Here is a 14875-nt window from a genome sequence, read left to right as displayed (position 1 = left end):
TGGGTGTTGTAATGGGATATGCCTGGGCTAGCCAGTGCTTCACCCCAGAGGACTGGAATAGCCAGTGCCTCAAGGGTTAGTTCTTAGTTTAAATTATTTTATAAATTTCAATTGTATTTGTCCCATCCATGCTCTGATCTTGTTGTGCTTGAACTGTCTAGGATTGAATATCCTTTTAGGTTGTTAAAACACTAAGCAAGCTTCTCTGCGGGTAGTTGCAGTGTGAGAGCCCCAACTACTACTAGGATTAGATTCATCTTAGTGTTCTTAGTAATCTTTCTAGACCAACCCTTAGATGAACAGCCAGCTTTGAACCGCAACTGTCATCTAGTTATTCAGAGAGCCTAGAAGCTGACTGATAACTAACAAGGGACAAGAACATAGTTGGAGGACTTAGATTAGGAAAAGGGTGGATTCAAGATCCTAGTCCCTTCTATACTTCACTGCCTTTGTTTCTTTATCACTGCCTGTGTTACTGCCTTGGTTTCTTTGCCACTATCACTCTTTGTCACTCACTGTCACTGTCACCACCTTTGTTTCTTACTCACTGTCATCACTTAGCTTAGCTAGAATAGCCTATAAAACTTCAACTTACACACCCTAGTCCCTGTGGATTCGACCCGTATTTGCACAAGCTACAATCGACACCGTGCACTTGCGGTTAACAAGTAGGCTTCCTCTTTGCTCTTATTTTCTTACATCCTTAAAAGCCTACCAATCAACGCTTGGTGGGTTCAACCGAGCTATGCTCTAACATATGTTATCAAGTATAAAAGGGTTGTATAACAAGGTTTTTGATGCTTTATTCAGACTCCCTTCTACTTCAGCAGAATGTCATGCATTATCTCTCACTCAACCTCAATGGATACGAGACCTCATCTCCAGTTATGCCTCAAATAGCATGGTTCAACAACAGGTTTCTCAACTCTTGGTTACACCAATACATCCACATTTTACTTACCAGCATGGGATTCTAAGGTACAAAGGCAGGCTTTATATGGGTTCAAGTAATGACATTGAATCCCAAATTATCTATTCTCTACATTCTTCTGCAGTAGGAGGCTATTCTGGCATTGCTGGTACTTATAACAGAGCTAAAACTAATTTTTAATGGCTACTTGTGATGTGTGTCAGTACAATAAAGGTGACCATTCCTTTCCTGGTGGTCTATTACAACCTTTACCTATACCTGATACTGTTTGAAAATACACTTCTATGATTTCATAAAAGGCTTACCTATGTCCAATAGAAAGAATACTATTTTAGTTGCGGTTGACATGCTCACTAAATATAATCACTTTATCTCTTCAATTCAATTATACATTATCGTTGCTGTGGATAAAGAGTTTCTTTCTCATGTTTTCAAGTTACATAGCCACCTTACTTCTATTGTCAATACAGAGACAAAATCTTCATTAGTCAGTTTTGGCAAGCCTTGTTTAAATCTCTGGGAACTACATTAATATTGAGCAGTGTCGACTATCATCCACAAAATGATGGACAAACAAAGAGAACTAATGCTTGTGTTGAGCAATATCTTAGGTGCATGACAAGCTCCACTCTAAAACAATGGGATAACTGGTTGGATTTAACAGAATATTGGTTCAACACCAACTATCATATATGTCTTAAAATGTCCCTACTTTAAGCATTATATATTTATATGGTTATCAACCACCCCATTTGGTTTTTCCTGTTTCTCCTTCTACTTTTGTTGCCGCAATGGAGGAGTATTTACAACATAGAGATATTATGCTCCAGTTGCTCAAGAAAGAATTGTCTAAAGCTCATGATAGAATTAAACAATTTGCAGATAAGAAAATATATGATAGGAATTTTGAGATTGGAGATTTGGTGTTTCTCAAGTTGCATTCCTATTGGCAAATTTTAAGCTCTCTCCTAAGTACTTTGGTCCATTCGAGGTACTCCAGAAAGATGGTGTTGTTTATAAACTCAAGCTACCTATTGACTCGAGAATTCATCCAGCATTTCATGTCTCACATTTGAAGAAGAAGATTGGTCTACATGCACATATTATGCCAAAACTTCCAGTGGTTGATCACAAGGGTCTCTGTGTGATGGAACCAATAGTTGTATTGAACACGAGAACTACACTCCGATCTGACTCACCAATTTCACAGGTTTTAATTCAATAGTAAAATTCTGCACCTGAAGATGCTACATGGAGGATACTGTGCACATCAACATACAATTTCCAGACTTTATTCTTGAGGACAAGGATCTTTAATATGGGAGGCACTGTCATGAACCTTGCCATGGGCTAAGGACTTGAGTCAGTTCTAGATAGCCGGTTAGGTGAAGGGAATTATAAAATTAAATGAGATTAATTATCATTAGGGTTTTTTCTCGGAGTGTAGTGTTGATTGAGTAGCTGTAATAATAGCCGTTATGATGTCTAAAATTCATGTAGACTATTTATAATTAATGATTGTAAACATTTTAGCAATTAATGAAAAACTTACTTCCTTATGGAAAATACTCAAGCTCTGAATCTCAGAGAGAAAGTATCTTGCTACCATTTATTCATCATCTTATGTATTGATCTTCATAGATCAATACTCAAGATCGATACATTTAGCAGAATGGTCTAATATATTATCATCACCATGGACAGCGTCAACAGTGACCTTGCTTCTTATGTGTGTCGACATAAAAAAATAAATAAAAAACATGAATCATATTAAGATTTGAGATGTAGGTTTGATGAAAAGAGGGAGTAAGAATAACAATTGCTCTTAAGAATTTTTATTTGATAAGGAACCGTTTCTCTTAAGATAAAAGGATAAGAGACGATAAGAAGTTTTAAGTTTAAGGCTAAAAAAACGCCGAAAATATGTGGAAAGTTGGGAACTTATGTGATGAAAGATATGAGTCGCTATCCTTTCACCAATTGTGTGTTTGAGCAATATTATGTAATATGGATGGGTGGGTATTGTTCACTCTTACCAAATGGGGAGTTTTGGTTACCGTTCAACATGCCGGCGGTATTGACTTATCCCTTTAAAAGAGTAGATTGCCAATATTCTTTTTTTACTTGATGTACAATGCTGATTTTTGTTTTTTTTATAAACAAAGAACCTTTTCAACGATGTAAATACGAGGTTACAGTGAGTACAAGATCGAAAATAAAAGAACACAAAGTTACAAGAACATACTGTAAATGTACAATACTGAGAAATCCTCCAAGAGATAAAGAAGGATTACCTTAGTAAGACAAATACTAGTATAATTAAGATCCGATTAAATTGGAGGAAGAATGGTTTTTCTCGGAATTAAAATCCAACCATTTAGTTTGTTTTTTTCTTTAGAAAGATGTGCTCCCAAAATAGGAGTGATTTGCTCAAATCTCTTGTAATTAGTGATGAAGCTTTCGTCATCAAAAAGATCACCGACAAATATTTCATCGCCGGATAAGTTGATGATGAAGAATATTTTACCGGAGACAACAAAGATGAAGATTTCATCATTGGAGAGCATCACCATTGATCTGAAAACCCAACCCAATAACCAAGAACCACCATTAAATCGAATATTTAGATTATAAAACACAGTTTAGACAAGTTAGGCAAGATAAATGACGCTCCGAATTTATTCTTGGGAGAATTAAATCGATGATTGTGGTTGTTTACATCATTTTTGTATCATTAATTTCTTATAATAAATTTTAGGGTTATTTTGTTTTAGAGCACTGCTCGGTCGAACTCGCAAGCGTTGCTATCTCAAGCTTGTTTGTCAATGTTAGTGATCAAAACTATAAATCTTGATTTCTAGTCTACTTATATTGATGTCTGGGACTAGGATAGATTGTGTAGTTGAGCATTATACTTCACGACGTTTATCAATTGATGACGAAGAAATACTAAGGAGAGCTTGTGGAACTTCATCAACAAAAGGTATGTGGAGATTAAAACTCATCTATCACTTGGAAAGTCGTATTACTATATAGTTGTCGATTATACACATTTGAGATTTCGAGCTGAGATTAACTCGCTTACATATCTCTCGAAATATGTGTTGGTAAGCTTTCGCTTCGACCAAGTTCATCTTATATTCTTTATGAAAGTCAAAAGATGATCATGTGAAAATTGTCGAGTAACATCTTACATGGTTTGCGTGATACAATCATTGGTGTGTGAAAATGGTTATTGTCATCCTCTAAGAAAGTTTCAATGATTGAAATAGAGTTTAGAACTATTGGATTATGAACATAGTATGCATTCTTGCATATATGTGATCCATGATCGGAACTATAGTATGCATACCCATATGCGTACTTGTAGTTGTGAAATTTCGGGTACCAAGTACACATATCGGTACGCGTACTTGCATAAGGTATAGGTCAGGGAATTTCTGCTGGGTTTTGGAAGTGTACTAAGGTATGCGTACCCGTTCACATACTGGCGAACCCAATCTCAGACCGTCTACTTAGGTATGCGTACCCGTATGCATACTTGAGTGGTTAATGTTCTAAAATCGGTTGGCTCATGAACTAATACATTTATATATTAAGGAATGCATTCTTTGCAAACCGTGGCTATAATTTTCATGAATTGATTCGAGTGAATCAAACCGATTTTTCTTCAATTGTTTTCTTGTATACTTCTATGAGAATATAGCAATTGAACAACTCTATAACTAGTTTCATTTGAGTCATTTGAACTAGTTGTGGTTAAAATGAATAAGGTTGATATGAGAGTGTTCATATAGATAACTTCGGTTAACTACTGTTGATCCAACTTAGTGTACACGTTTAGGTACAGTTACTCAAACCTAAATGAAGGTACATTTCATTTGTGTATAACAAGCTAAGTTCGATCTAACAGTTGAAAGATATTAGCTTGAGTCTAATCAGGTTTTCATCTAACGGTGAATATTGAATGCTTTGTTACCAAGGTAACTTAGATTGCAAACCCTGAATTGAAAACTATATAAGGGAAAACTATAGCAACTGGGAAAACTAATCCCCACACCTACTGTGTGATACTAGTTGCGACTAGAGTCGATTCTCCTTTAACCTTAGGTTTTTCACAAAACCCTGTAGGTTGAAGACTTAAAGAATTCATTGGGATTGTGAAGCCAAACCCAACTATTTTCTCTATACTTGTGTGTTCCAATCTTACTTCTACTATCATGATTGAGTATTATCTTTGCTAAGATTTGCTTGAGATTTATCTCCGATAGGTAAGATTAAAAAGTAGTCACAAACATCTTCGTCTCATCGTTTGTGATTCCACGATATCTTGTTTCACTACCAGAAGATTAAGATTATTGTGAGGTGATTGATAATACTAGGTTGTTCTTCGGGAATATAAGTCCGGCTTATCAATAGGTTCCCGTGCAGCTTGATTTATCAAAAGACTGAACAAAAATCGTAGGTATTTATGTGAGAGACAGATTTATCTATTCCAATAGACTTTTCTGTGTGAGAAAGATTTGTTTATCAACTCTTCGACTTTGGGTCGTAGCAACTCTTGGTTGTGGGTGAGACCAGCTAAGGGAATCAAGTGCGTAGAATCCTGCTGGGGTTCAGAGACGTAAGGAGCGCAACTGTACCTTCACAAGTGTGAGATTGATTAGGGATCAACTACATTCCAGTCCGAAGTTCATTGGTAGTAGGCTAGAGTCTGTAGCGGCTTAATACAATGTGGTTTTCAAAGCTGGACTAGGTCCCGAGGTTTTTCTGCATTTGTGGTTTTCCTCGTTAACAAAATTCTGGTGTCTGTGTTATTTCTTTTCCGCATTATATTTTGTTATATAATAGAAATATCACAGGTTGTGCGTTGAATCAATCAATTGGTAAATCCAACCTTTGGTTGTTGATTGAAATTGATTGATCCTTGAACATTGGTCTTTGGTACCGTTCAAGTTATTTCTCTTATATTCAATCGGGCTCGCAAATTCCTATTTTCTAATTGCAGATCGAATTGAGAGATAGAGATATAAAACTCTTTGATATACTTTTCTCTAGATTTAGTCTGACTGTCTAGTTGATTCTCTTGAAAGTATATTGGAGTTTGTCGATTCAGATTGCCGAACGAAATATTGGGTGTGGTTGTTAGACCCCCGCTTTTTCATTTTGTTTTTGGTACTCAGGTTTTTTCCAGCTTTAGAGTTTGGTCTAACATTTATCCAGCTTTGTATTTGGTACTTGAAATTGACGTTGACTTGCGTCGACTCGGTTAAATTTGACTTCCCTTTAATAATTGTTAGAAAAATATATAAAATCTAAGTTATTGTTATACCCTTCCCTTTAATAAATACCTAATTTATTTTCTACTTACCTTCTTACGCCTCTAGAAAAATCAAAACTGTATTACCCCATAAACCATATTCATATCCTGATGCTGAAATCGAGAGATGATGAGGGACGAAATGCAGAAGAGTTTGATGAAATTGGATCGAGAAATAGAAGATTCAGATGAACTAATGTGTATAGAGGGGGTCGATATGTGCATAAAAGATCGAATCTAAAAGTTGCTGAAATGAGAATTAGTTTGATATGAAGCTGCTACTAATGAAATTGATTCAGTAAGGAGAAGATGGGGTTCTGATAATGGAATTGGTTAGGGTTTTGCTGCGAACAAGAAATCAGTGTAGAAATTGAAGCTGTTGTTGGTCGATGTTGTGGATTTGTGATGGGATTTAAGCCCTGGAACGTTGATGAGAAGAATTAGGGTTCAAGACTACAAGAGCTTGGATCTGTTGGCAGTAGAGATTAATGATATGGAAAAATAAGGATACAATTACAGAGAAGAAGAAGAATTGAAGATGGGTTTGCCTCAGATTTGAATTCTAAGTGAAATTGAAGTGTTCGTAGGGGGTTTTATTTGAATCATTTTTGAAGAGATATAGTTGATGTTCATGGCCGGAGTCGCTGACGCGGGTTGATTGAGATTTGGTCTTGATCGAGATGCAATTGGCATTTGTTGATATGTTATCAATTTTGGGGATTTTAGCAGTGGATTGAAATTAGGGTTGACATCAATGAAAGATGTATTCGGAGGTTTTGTCAATTGATTGCGATTCACAACAAGGAAGTGGAGATGCTCTTGTGATTTTAGGGTTTTCGACGTATGAATGATCTTATGGTTGAATGACAATGAAGAATTGATGTCAATGGTGGATTATATTCGCATAAACTTAATGTCAATGGTAGTTGGATCTGTAACAGTTGAGGACTGATTTCATGTATAATATTTCATAGGGTTTATGCCTAATTGATGTGTGGGGTTTGATTAAAAATGAGTATTAACCGAATTACGGATATTTCGTTTCGTGAACTGTTACTTGAACAGAGAGGAAATTTGGACTGTTGAGAAGATGGTGAATGAAAGTTAAGTTCTGTAAATCGGAGTTAGGGAAGATGGTGATAATTGTGTAAATATTTGTGAAGTTAAGGGAATATTGGTATATTTGTATAGTTATTAGATTTTATTTAATGTTTTTTATTATTACTAAACAAAAGTCAATATTTAACGTAGTCAACCCGGGTCAACGTCTTTTCCAGGTACCAAACGGCAAGCTGGATAAATGTGAAAAAGCGGGGGTATAACAACCACACCCAATAATTCGTTCGGAAATATGTATGGACTAAAATCCAATATAATTCCAAGAGCACCAACTTAAAAGTGAGACTCAATCAAGAAACATATCAAAGATCTTTATCTCTATTTCTCAACACAATCAGCAAATCGAACAAATAAAATCTCGTGAGCCTGATTGATATGAGAAATAACTTGGACGGTACCAAAGACCAACGCCCAATTGTCAATCAAGGTCTGATTTACCAACTGATTGAACTACGCATAACCTGTGATATTTCAATTATATAAACAAATATAATGCGGAAAAGAAAGAACACAGACACCAAAATTTTTTTTTAACGAGAAAACCACATATGTAGAAAAACCCAGGGACCTAGTCCGGTTTTGAACACCACACTGTATTAAGCCACTACAGACACTAGCCTACTACAAGTTAACTTCAGACTGGAATTTAGTTGAACCCTAACCAAGTTTCACACCGATTAAGGTACAGTCGCGTTCCTTACGCCTCTAGAACCACGCCGGATTCTGCGCACTTGATTCCCTTAGCTGATCTCGTCCACAACTAAGAGTTGCTACGACCCAAAGTCGAAGACTTATAAACAGATATGTCTCCCACAGATATAAGTCTATTCTTTATTCTGTTTTTGTTTCGTCTTTTGATACAAAGATCAAGGTGAACCGGAACCAACTAATAATCCGCTCTTATACTCCCGAAGAAGGTATTGCGGTATAATCTAATCACAAGAGTCTGAGACGAATAACTATTGTGGTTACTTTTTATATCTTACATATCGGAGATAAGTCTCGAGTAAATATTAGAGAAGATAAGACTCAATAAGATAGAACAAGTAAGATCAGAATACTCAACTACGGAGAAAATAGTTGGATCTGGCTTCACGAATGCCAAATGAAGTCTTCAAGTCGTTAACCTATAATGGTTTTGGAAAAACCTACGTTAAAGGAGAATCGACTCTAGTTTGCAACTAGAACACATGCTAGTGTCGGGATTAGAGTTCTCCCTTATATAGCCTTTCAAATCAGAGTTGCTTACAATCAAAGCTAAGATATCTTAGTAACAAAGCATTCAATATTCACCATTAAATGAACTCTTGATTTAAGATTCAAGCTAAGTCTGCTTAGAAATTAAGCAATCAATCTCCATCGTTAGATGGTCTTAGATTGTTACATATAAATGAAATATACTTATATTTAGATATGGGTAACCGTACCTAAACATGTATATTGGGTTGGCTCAAATAATAGTTAACTGAAGTTAGCCATATGAACACTTTTGCCTTAACCATATTCATCTAACACTTCTAGATCAAATATGATGATCAATCAATAATGAAAGATAATCAAATGAATCTAATTGTGTTTCAAATAGAATTGTTCAATTGTTCACTATCTCATAGAAATATATATGAAGCAATTGAAACAAAATCGCATTGATTCGCAATTGTACAAAGTACTTATACAAGAATCAATTCATGAACATTAAACCACGGTTTCCAGAGTTAATTTGCATTCCTTAAATCATAAATGTTTTATTTCATGAGTATGAGAATCATACATAACCGATTTTAGAACTTAACCACTGTGTTCGCAAACTAGGTACGCGAACAACAACTCCGGACCTTAGCCTAGTCAAGCCGTTCGCAAACCTGGTTCGCAAACAACCGTCCCGGACCCAACTCAGGTAAACCCATCCGCATACTAGGTATGCAAACAAGAGTTCCGGACCTTCGCAGGTAAATCCGTTCTCATACTAGGTACGCAAACAAGAGTTCCGGACCTGAATCATCACAATACAGTTCACATACTAGGTATGCATACCGTGTTGTATCCAGACATGGGTAATTGTTTTAAACTCTCATTTCAAACATTGAAACATTGTTGGAAGACGACATTGGTGATCTCACACATACCATAAGCTTCAAGTAATTTTCAAGTGATCGAGTGATCAATACGAAACTTCCCAAGCTAACATCAAATGACTGTCACACAAATCATATAAGATGTTCAAGGTAATTTTCACATGATCGTCTTTTGACTTACTATTTAGTTTCCAACAAATAAATTGTCTCCAACTAAACTCGTCAAGAATATGATGAACATAGCTAAAGCGTAAAGATTCCAACACATATTTCGAGAAATGTGTATAATGTAAAAATCTATATAGCTATACGACTTAGTCTCATTAGAAGATAGAATATAATAGACTTTTGAGTGATAGATAAGTTTTAGTCTCCTCATATCTTTTGTTGATGAAGTTCCTCCAAGCTCCTCAGTAGATCTTCGTCTTCAACTGGCGAACGCTGTGAAGTCTAAAGCTCAACTACACATTCTATCCTAATTCGAGACATAGCTGTAAGTAGACTAGAAATCAAATATATAGTTTTGATCAACTAAACTTGACAAACAAGCTTGATATAGCAACGCTTGCGAGTTTGGCCGAACAGTGCTCTAACAAAATGTTAGACCAAACTCTAAATTTGGACAAAACCTAAGTACCAAAAATAAAATAACCCTAAATTTTATTAATCACTCATTATAAATGTCTTATAATTATCCTAATAAATACATTTTCATTAAATAAATAATGAATTTGTTAATAAGAAACATAATAACTTGTAAAATTCTCTTTCCAAGCCTTTACATTTTTCCAAATATATATCTTTATTAAATATATAATAAATTTGTTAATAATAATATCAATATAAATTAGGGATGACCGGGGTGGTGTTTGTGACTGGTGGTGCATGGAGCCGGTGATGATAGTGATGGTGGTGGAAAAGGTAGTGGTAATGGGCGGTTCTGGTGGTGGTAGTGCAGGTTCATTGTGGTAGTGGGAAAATGTTTATTGTATGTCGTAAGGACACAAATAACATTATTACGGAAGTTGTAGTTGGATTTTTTTTACTGTGAAAATAAGTTGGTTATAAAACAGAAAAAAAATGTACAGGCTGACCGCAACTTGTCCTGGAAAACAACCCGAGAAAAATCGAACGATGGTAGGGTAATGGATCTATCATTGGGATAGTAAATGTTTTCAGTTAGTCCCACTACATGTTTCAGTCAATGGTTTCTTCGCGATAGATATTTTGGTCAACCTAGCAATTCTCCAAAAGAAAACATAATAATTAAAAAACATGGAGAACAATTGTCAGTTTATATAGAGCCAACACAAAAATTACAAGGGTTAAAATTGATATAATATTTTTTAACTTATCATGGAGACCGTGCCGTTACGCCACGAGTAAAGTTCTAGCAAACCTCTAAAGAATAGCTAAAACTACTAACTAACCTAGAAAACAAGAAATAATGAAAAAATTTGTTCGGACACAGTCCAAAATATACCAGGTCTGAACAGAGAATGATTGTTGCGATGGTTTTGTCGAAGAAGAAAGAGTAAGAGATAGTGGAGAGGGGAAAATACTGTCGATCATAAAATCTAATGCCAATGTCTGAACTATTTTGACCTCTTTCTTATCAAAACAGTTCTAAAGTTTGATGCAATGTATTAACTAATTAACGTTTTGAAGGGGCGAATTTTCAATCTGTTCGTAAAATTCGCAAATAAAGTGGGCAGTACACATAATTCGCGTTTTGGTTCGGAATGAAACGTCCAATTCGAGTAAATTCACGAGCAATTTGGGAAAATTGCATCGCTAGCTAGGGCTCCAAAATACTAGCAAAAGTGATACTGGCAAAAGTGAAAAAGTGGAGAACTTAGAGATTCGGGTGGTGAAAAAAGCAAAAGGGTTCCCAATTCGAAAGCCATCTGTTATCACTTTACTTTTTTCCCTTGAGTATGTGTCCCTTACTGTGTTCTCAATCCAATTAGTGACAGTTGTACCACTTTTTAGATGATGAGGGAGGATCCATGGACATTTTTAGATGGACATTATCATAGTTTTGCATCATTTTTGTCTCAAAACTCAAACGACAATGAATTTAAGTCTAACATTTTGATGATACGTTCCTCTTATAAGACTCTACATTCTTATCAAAAATGGGCACAATTTGAGACGTATAAGACTAGCATCTAAGAATGTCCATGGATCCTCCCTCTCGGATGATTACCTATTCGAAGAAACTTAAGTCGACATGATTTAGCTAAAGGTTACCGAGGGAAACCAATATTGACCTCATTACCTCCTTTCATGAATTAATTAATCAAATTTATTGTTTTAATTTGGTTTGTCATCATTGTTAAGGAAACCCCCCTCAAGACTATCTTTTTGAGCCAGTCGACGAAGGATCGCTATCGAACAAACAGAAATGGATGAATTAGCACCAAACTCTTGGTAGAGATGCCTAATGCCTATAATTTCATAAGAGAGATTCCATGGTGATTACGTAGCATTATCCTTTTCACACCAGAGGCAAGGTGATATACAATTGTGGGTTTTCCACAAATGCATGCAAATCTATGTATAAAGTATATTTCTATGGATAAATTGCGGTTAATCTATTGAGTATATAGATATCTTTTAGCGTGAGAGTGTACACAAGCTTATGCAGATCTCTGTAAGTATATTACCAACTATTTGATGTCTTATCAAACGGTCGAATAATGTATTAATATATTGAGAGATTCCAAATAACTAAATGGTATTAGTACATTTCAAACGTTGTGGAAGGTCTTGACGTCTCCCAAGTGTTTTTTAATTCGAAAAAGAAAAGGATATCCTAAATCTTAATTAGAAAAACAAAAGGATATACTAAAAGGAGTTATGTGTATTCTAAGGTACCCTCGGTGGAACCGTAGTTAGCAATCCGAGATATCAAAAAAGTTTGGGACGACAAATTTACGAGTATTATACGTTTTGGCGGAATGTAAATTGCTCGAACTTGCGAGTATTATTCGAGTATTATTCAGTCAACGGTTCCTGATTCGAGAATAATACGGAACGACATTCGTACGTGTATAATTCGTTTTAGAGATACGAATTTGGCACACAAAGTTCGGAAATTCTGTTTATACACCATATTTTGGTTCTGCGGATTGAGTCAAATCAACTGTAATGGCATTTCTTATGCAACTAAAATAAAAGGGAGGGTTCGAGTATTATTCAGTCAACGGTTCCTGATTCGAGAATAATACGGAACGACATTCGTACGTGTATAATTCGTTTTAGAAATACGAATTCGGCACACAAAGTTCGGCATATATGAACATGTAAAAAAAATTATTTTCAACATTATCTCGCCTTAGATACTGTGATGTAATGATTTAAATGAACTGTATATATATGATATAATCACCAAATAACATGTACGTTGGTGGTATATGGCTTAGATTGGTGTATGGAGATTTTAAAAGTCAAAAATGTGATACAAAATGATAATTTGTCGATGATGTAACAAAGTATTACACGGGCTATGCTGAAAAGTATTCGATTGATTGAGCATATATATGTATAACATTAGTCAACCAGGAGCGTATATACAACAATTAGCTTGGCCCAGTGTTGGAAAGTATTTTTTGTCGTATTAAAAAAAAATCAAAACGTTTTACCGTCCTTAATAATTACGTTTTTAATTGTAATAGTTATGGTATAATTTATTTGCCCGTTTTTTTTTTAATTGTTGAATGGAATTTTCATGGTAGGAATTAATTCAATATATTTTCCGTTAGTTTCGTGTTTAATGCTTGGGCTATAAAAAGCAGTTTTTGAGAACAGAAAATACACAAGTTTTTACAAATGTTTTTCTAAGAATCAAGAGATCAGTTTCTAAGAAAGATCAGAAAGAGTGAAAGTATCCAATCTCTCATTTTGTGCGTGAGAGATTGGAAGAAAGTTTTTTTCGGTAGTTTATCCTGGAGACGTTGTGACGAAGAAAGGGATGCTTGCACAAAAACTCAAGGTAGAGGCACGAGTCATCTTAAAGAGAGCGACTTGGTCGTGACTCAGCCGCCATCCTGGTTTTTTGTGTTTAACCTTTGTTTTGCAGGTCTGAAATTAGCAATTGTTCCAACAAGGTTTTTGATCGGTGGTACTAGTATATATAGGTTGTTAAGCCATAGGTTCTTTATGTCATCATAAACTCTTTAATCAATTTGAATTCTCAAGTTTTATTTCATGCAAGTTATGTGTTTCTTGTGGATTCAGTTAATATAAAGTTCTACATCAGGTATCAGTAGTTACAAAATCGTGGTTTTTTATTTTTAGATATTGCCGAGGAAGATGACATCTAATTAACATAAATTTAATCAATGTGCCAGAATTTGAAGGAAAATTTTTTGAGCATCGGAAAATTCAGATGAAGAATGTATTCACGTACGAGAAGGTATGTGATATAGTAGCCACAGGCGACACGGCTAAGGAATCGTGCTAAAAAAAAGGATTAGAAGAAAACATGAAAATGAATGTTAAGGCGATGTATATTCTTCATCTACATGATTCACTCTTAGACAACATTGTGTACATCAAGGAAGCCAAAGAAGGCTTGGGATGTTTTGCCAAACTATTAAATGTTATAATTGTCAGCGGTTTGGTTATTATAAATATGAAACATAAGTCCGAGAAGAAAGTTGATGCTAACCAAAAGGAAAATCTGGTAGAGATTCAACATGAAGAGTTTGGGTTTTATTGTTAGCATGTCATCCTGTAAAAGAACAAAATCACCACAAATGGTTTCCAGACACTAGGTGTCGCAATCACATGCGTGGAAGAAAATAATGTTTGTTGATTTGGATGAGGCGGTATATTCAGAAGCGAAATTTGGGAATAATGTTACAGTTCTGGTAATGGGAAGAGGAAGAATTTGCATTATTTTGAAATATGGTTCCCAGACTTATATATCGAATGTGTTTTATGCTCTTTACTTGCATCAAACTTTGTTGATCATTGGTCAGCTTTTAAAAAGAGGCTATACTATGAATATTTCGGATGATATTTGTACCATCCACGACCGAAAAAGGAGATAAAATACAAACATGAGAATGACAAAAATCGTTTATTTTCATTGAACATTCAATATCAGAAAGAATATTGCTACAGTTATTGCATTCATGATGACTCTTGGTTATGGCACATGAGGTTAGGACATGTTAACTTTAGTATCCTGTAATTAATCGCGAAGAAAAAGATGGTTTAGGTTTGCCGCTTTTTAATTTCCTGAAGAAAACTACGAATATAACATTTCCGGAAAGCAACATCGACATCCTTTCCCTATGAGAACAACTAAGAGGGCAGAAAAACCAATTCGAGATGACTGATTTGGGTTTGATGTCTTATTTCCTTGGTCTTAAAGTTCTATGAACATACGGAAGAATTTTTGGATCACAACAGAAGTAT

The sequence above is a fragment of the Papaver somniferum genome, chromosome 9 (assembly GCF_003573695.1).
Source record: "Papaver somniferum cultivar HN1 chromosome 9, ASM357369v1, whole genome shotgun sequence".
Taxonomy (NCBI): Eukaryota; Viridiplantae; Streptophyta; class Magnoliopsida; order Ranunculales; family Papaveraceae; genus Papaver; species Papaver somniferum.
The sequence above is the reverse complement of the archived record's forward strand: the minus strand, read 5'-3'. Positions refer to the sequence as shown.